The 6,086-nt window shown below is 34.6% G+C and overlaps 1 long non-coding RNA gene across 2 annotated transcripts; it reads right to left on the bottom strand.

The window, feature by feature from the left end:
• Positions 1–269: 269 nt before the first annotated feature.
• Positions 270–3,882, bottom strand: LOC140811988 (uncharacterized). 2 transcript variants are annotated; one of them, XR_012113584.1, is made up of 3 exons: positions 3,491–3,882; positions 3,177–3,390; positions 270–339 (listed from the first exon to the last, which is right to left on the bottom strand). It is a non-coding gene; the product is annotated as an uncharacterized lncRNA (long non-coding RNA). The 2 variants fall into 2 exon arrangements; XR_012113585.1 differs by lacking the exon at positions 270–339 and adding an exon at positions 3,000–3,124 and having other exon boundaries at positions 3,203–3,390.
• Between the last annotated feature and the right edge of the window lie 2,204 nt (positions 3,883–6,086).

The raw sequence follows: 6,086 nt of genomic DNA, 5'->3' as shown, positions 1-6,086 counted from the left end.
CAAAACAAACAAACGAATTTGATATGACCATAAAGTAACATAATAAATCATAGACCATAAGCCAATTCATTGTTAAAAACAAACCAGATAAAGATTGGTGCGAATAGATCTGATCCCTTGAATTGAGTATGTCATTTATACAAATACTTTGTTTGCAACCAATATCTTTCATTTGAGAAAAAAACACAAAAGTCAATTCATATTCATAAAAAAAAAAAGTAGTATTTTTGTATTTAATTTCATACGTAGAGAAGCACGGCAATCCTTACCTCTTGACCCTCTATATTGGATGAAAATCCTTGACACGGCAAGCAGCGACACAGTGCTTTTAATTTTCTCCTATAACGACATGTATTATCAAATCTAAAAACTTGAAACGGACATGGTATCGTCACTTATAAATCATTCACATACAGTATCTTGAAAGACAAAATAATTAGGGCTTTCATCAATTTAAGCTCAAAATGTAACAAAAGAAAGAAAAAACAATTTTCGAGATCTGACATATTGAGCGAAGGGAGAAAAAGGTAAGTTGGTGGAAATATAATTACTTAACATGGGTCTTTGAGAAAAAACTCTTATTGTAATTTTGAATTCAGAAGCATCCATACATAAGATTCTACTAAAAAAGTAACGTATAATATTTGAAAATCAGCTACACTACAAAAAAAACACCACCAAGAACATCATCTTTATAAAGAACCCAACTTTACATTAAATATTTGTAGCTTGTAAGAAAGAAAGCCATGAGAACCAATTATCCACAATTTTCGATACCTGGCATATTGAGGGAAGAGAGAAAAAGGTAACTTGGTGGAAATATAATTACTTAAAAAAACAAAAAAAAAACCTCAAGAAACTTGATTTATGTTCAATCTAGATAAGATTAAAGGAAATCCAATATCAAACAGATCAAAACAAAAAACCTGGAGTCTATGCAATTCATGGGACATCGACATGTATGCGTCCATTAGAAGGTCATTCTGCTTCTCCAAGTGTCTGCATACAATCATTTAGATAAAACTCGAACTGGGTTTCCCAGAAATAAGTTCTATTATCCATATGCAGAAATAAAAGATCGATTAGACTCGAGACTTACTTGAACATATCTCCCGAGTGCTTGGGATCCATGCTGGTCAAGTGCCAAAGGGATCAACAAAATTATATTAAGGAAAAAGTCCCAACTTCAAATTTCGGCATTCACCAACACCGGGAGTCAATCAAAAAGGGGAAAAAAGTTCGACTCCGGAATTCGAACCCGCTCAATTATCCACAATTTTCTATATCTGGCATATTGAGGGAAGGGAGAAAAAGATAAGTTGGTGGAAATATAATTACTTAAAATGTGTATTTGAGAAAAAAAAACTTATTGTTTTGTTGAATTCAGAAGCAACCATACGTAGATGAAATGCAGCTAATTGGATGAGAATAAATTGACGGTGTTTATAAAAAAAAATATAAGAACACCGAATAATGAATATGAAAAAATATGACAGAGTAAATAATTGTACAAAAAAGAAAACATTGATTAGAATAAAGTAATTTGAAATCATTCCTACGGGGAAAATTGAAACTAACATACATAGGGGAGAAATCGAAACTAACATTTAATGAATTTGAGATGTGAAAATGTGATAATCTTTCTTTTTTATCTTTGTTCGTGCATTCCCTTTCTTAAAAAAATTTACCCAAATAAACAGCTTTGAATATGTTAAAGAAGTCAAAAAGAAAATGATACACACGGTTTCTCTATTTTTTTGTTTGAATAGATACCTTTTAAAATTTTTTGATGAACAAATTAAATGATAAATGTTTGGAAATGGGAGCTTAATGAGAAAACATAAATGTTGATTTGGGTGTCAGCTGAAAACGGTGTTTTTATTACATAAATTATAATAGGCATACCATGTGGAGTAGTAGATAAATTAGAGGATGTAACCAAAACAGTCGAATTTATTGAATTGCATTTCCAATAATAATTTTTCCGAGTGTGTCAATTCCTGCCTCTCACAACAATGTCCAAAACACACTCAGACCAAAAGTGGAGCACATAGCAAGCTGGAAGTAAAAGTCTTTAACAATTATATTGGAATCGCAACAAAAGACACCTTGAAGTTGAGGTGTTCCTTCGAACACATCCAATAAAGAACTTGATCATATCAAAGGAGTTATCAAGTGGGGGATTGATTACTTCCTCAAGACTTTGACAACACTGCAGATACCATAGATAGAATTGTGACTCAGGTAATGCACAAAGTACTTATTGACCTTGATATTCTAAATGATTTGAAGTATTAAGTATATATAGGCGATCCCATCCCGAATGATCACTACTGTTGGGACTCGCCCAAAAGACATTGATTATGATTAACCAGTTAACCGAATGCCATAGGTGCTCGGATCTTGCCACTGAAATGGCTAATGCTTTGGCCTCTTCGTCCGTTGTTTTCAGGGACAAAAAGGCGTACTCGGAAAAGATTGTCCATGGTGCCAAAAATCTGCTTAAATTCTGTAGGAGGCAGCGTGGTAGATTCAAATTAGGCAAAAGTTTTCTATAATTTCACTGATTACTGGAGCATTCATGTGCTCATTCTTACCAGATATCTCAAAGTTCAATCGAACAAAAGGTGCAAAAACTTTACTTTCAACACATCAACAACAAAGAATCCTCTAAATTCTCAAATTCAAAACATTGGCTATAACATGAAGGCAAACCAAATAAGATACGTGTTCCAAATTATCCATAAACTGGTCGGATTTTCGATGTATTCAACGGGCTGGTGTTTTTGTTGTTCTTTTTTCTATAATTTCACTGATTACTGGAGCATTCATGTGCTAATTCTTACCAGATATCTCAGAGTTCAATCGAACAAAAGGTGCAAAAACTTTACTTTCAACACATCAACAACAAAGAATCCTCTAAATTCTCAAATTCAAAACATTGGCTATAACATGAAGGCAAACCAAATAAGATACGTGTTCCAAATTATCCAGAAACTGGTCGGATTTTCAATGTATTCAACGGGCTGGTGTTTTTGTTGTTCTTCACACGACAATTGTGTGTGTCATTTCAGCAATTTTAGTAGAATCTAAAAAACAGACAAGTCGCCACTATTTCTCCATCCTACAATCACCGATCAATGAATCCAAATTGGAGAAAAAGCAGAATTCAATACCTTACAGTACGTTTACAAATGTATACCTCAGCTTCAGGAGACATTGCCCTCTTCCTCGTGCCCATAATCCACAATAACAACCGTTTCCTTTGAACATCATCCAAGTTCAGAAGTTGAGATCCAAACAAACCGTATGTTGCGACGGTCTACCATCACAGATCATTCACTCTTCGTGGATCCACCATTGACGATCATAAAATTGACTTCGAAGGTTCTGAAATTTTTGAATATATTTTTTTTGAACAAAATCTAGCACTGGAACAAAATATTAACATCAATCTATCTAATTTCCAGTAATTTAAAGAAAACAATACCATGAAAGATTCTCCATTGTCTAAACATTTATTTGATTCCAACTCAAAAGGGTCGAGGGTAAACGGGAACTCTTTGGCAGGCTTCGAGTTGTCTATGTCTATCGAACCTGAATTCAAAGCTTTCCGAGGCAAATATCCCTCTGGATAAGAGACATCATGCTGGCATGCCACTGGCTCATCACGTTTTGACAAATTTTCTGAAATTGAAGAAGAGGAGAAACGGGAAATCACGTTTTGATTTTGTGCGGCTCTTGGTTTGGGAGCGAAGAAGAGTCTCTGATTTGGTGGGAGAGAACCCTATGAACGTGGTGTGTGTGAAGGGTAAAATAGATAGTTTATAAAACAGACCAAGACACCATTCAGTTAATATTAGATGCTCAACTTTAATAAATAGTAAAAGATATCTCAAACACATTTGAGACCATTTAACCTTTACTTGATTTTACTCAAGCCCACTAGTTTAATAATTATTTCTAATTGGGCTCTATAAGGCCCAATGTTGTTTAATTAATTCAACACTTGAATTAATTTAATTATTTGGACTTTACCAGGTACACTAGTGTTTAATTAATTCAACACTTAAATTAGTTTAATTTAGTCCATAATAATGTTTATGAAAATCATAATTTTCAATTACATTACTTGTTTGGCAACCTTTTAATTTAGGAACACTTCCTCAAATTAAAAGTTACATTCTCCTTATATAAGTCATATTTATATTTTTCCTTACGCTTATAAACACCTTTATAAGTCGTTCAACACATTGAACTATTTTACTTCTCAACGGGATCTAAAAAGCTAGTACTTGTGTGGCCCTCAATGGTTCATTGATACAACTAGCCGTGGGTTTACATCTCCATGTGATTCGGACTAAACATGTCCTTATTTGAGCATACCACAATTGCTCCATTCTTTTATATCAACTCCTTGATAATAAGAACGTCAAAACTTAAGTCTGATAGTACCCAACCAATCATGTTAAACGCCTACATCATCGCTTACATGATTCACTAGGTATCAAATGATAGTGCGTGCAAGAACCATTCAATTATGGTTAGCGTACAGTACGGTCCCTTCAACTCATATATCCCGACCGATTCGACAACCATTGGTATATCGAGAGTTGTCAATGAATCGATACTATGTGTCATGTCATAGTTGCATCGATGGTGTAATCTAAGAAACCCCTTTCTTAATTACCACCATACCCTAATCAGAGATTTCAAACTACTTAAACATGAGATCACATAGGATATCCATACCCGATGGTAAGCGGTGAATCCCCGACTACAATGCATCGACTCCTATATGTTTCGACAAAACACCCAACCTTGCCACCTGATGACCCCATGAGAGTCGGTAAACAATTCAAAGTGCAATGCTAGCATATAGAGTCTCAATGTTGTCCCGGGTAAAACACTCGGCCAACACTTGGCTCGATGTGCACCTACTCTAACAGTAACATGTACTTTTAAAAGCAGTAAAACATGCTAGCACCACAGAAACAAGGAAGAAAACTCAATCTATCCCTCTCACTCTCTTTTATCTCAGTCTAAGGAACATACTGCTCTGGAACCTACTGCTATGATACCACCTGTTGAGGGGACCCGGATGCTAACTCATTTCTTAATCATCTTTGGGACTAAATGTATCAATTAAATAAACCAGGTAGAATTTTTGTATTTATTTTTTTAAAATACAAGTGTACAATATACTACAACATGTGAGAATCAATCTTATTTCATTTACAAGATCAAGTGCAATATCTACAACCTGATCAAAAGCACAGAACTTGTTTTAAATACAATCATAGCAAACTATGGTTCAACCACTATATATCAGGTGTCGAAAACCAGTTCTATTTCTGGGCCCGGGGTAGAATTTTTTATTTATTTTTTTAAAATACAAGTGTACAATATACTACAACATGTGAGAATCAATCTTATTTCATTTACAAGATCAAGTGCAATATCTACAACCTGATCAAAAGCACAAAACTTGTTTTAAATACAATCATAGCAAACTAAGGTTCAACCACTATATATCAGGTGTCGAAAACCAGTTCTATTTCTGGGCCCGGATCTCCACTCTAATATCGATCTCTCATCCTTTTCTCGACCTTGATCCTGTCCCACCTGTTGTCATGCACACATACAAATACAACAACAGCCGGATAACTCCGGTGAGAATATAATTCCCTGCATAAGCAATGTAGACATGCATCTAGTATAAACATATATACAAAAGCATAAACATTTATCAAATAGCATGTATCATAATCTAAGGAACATGAATCAATATAAATTGTAAATCAAACTCTTTAATTCTTAATCTTGACTCGACTCTTATCTAGTCTAGGCATCCCGGTGTGAATAAGAACGCAACAAGTCTCCCATCTAATCTCCCCATCAAGATGGTGGTACGTTCTTATTCCCAGACTTTGGCTACTATATCGAATCTCTACAATAGGAGTCGATTTACTCAAAAGCACATCGATATAAACCAAATTTCCAGTGACTTGGCACCTCTACCAAAGACTCTTTCTCGATATCTATCTTCTATTCTCTGCTTTTCTCTAAATCAATAGAACAAGCAT

Source organism: Primulina eburnea, chromosome 1, assembly GCF_022965805.1.
Source record: "Primulina eburnea isolate SZY01 chromosome 1, ASM2296580v1, whole genome shotgun sequence".
Taxonomy (NCBI): domain Eukaryota; kingdom Viridiplantae; phylum Streptophyta; class Magnoliopsida; order Lamiales; family Gesneriaceae; genus Primulina; species Primulina eburnea.
The sequence above is the reverse complement of the archived record's forward strand: the minus strand, read 5'-3'. Positions and strand labels throughout refer to the sequence as shown.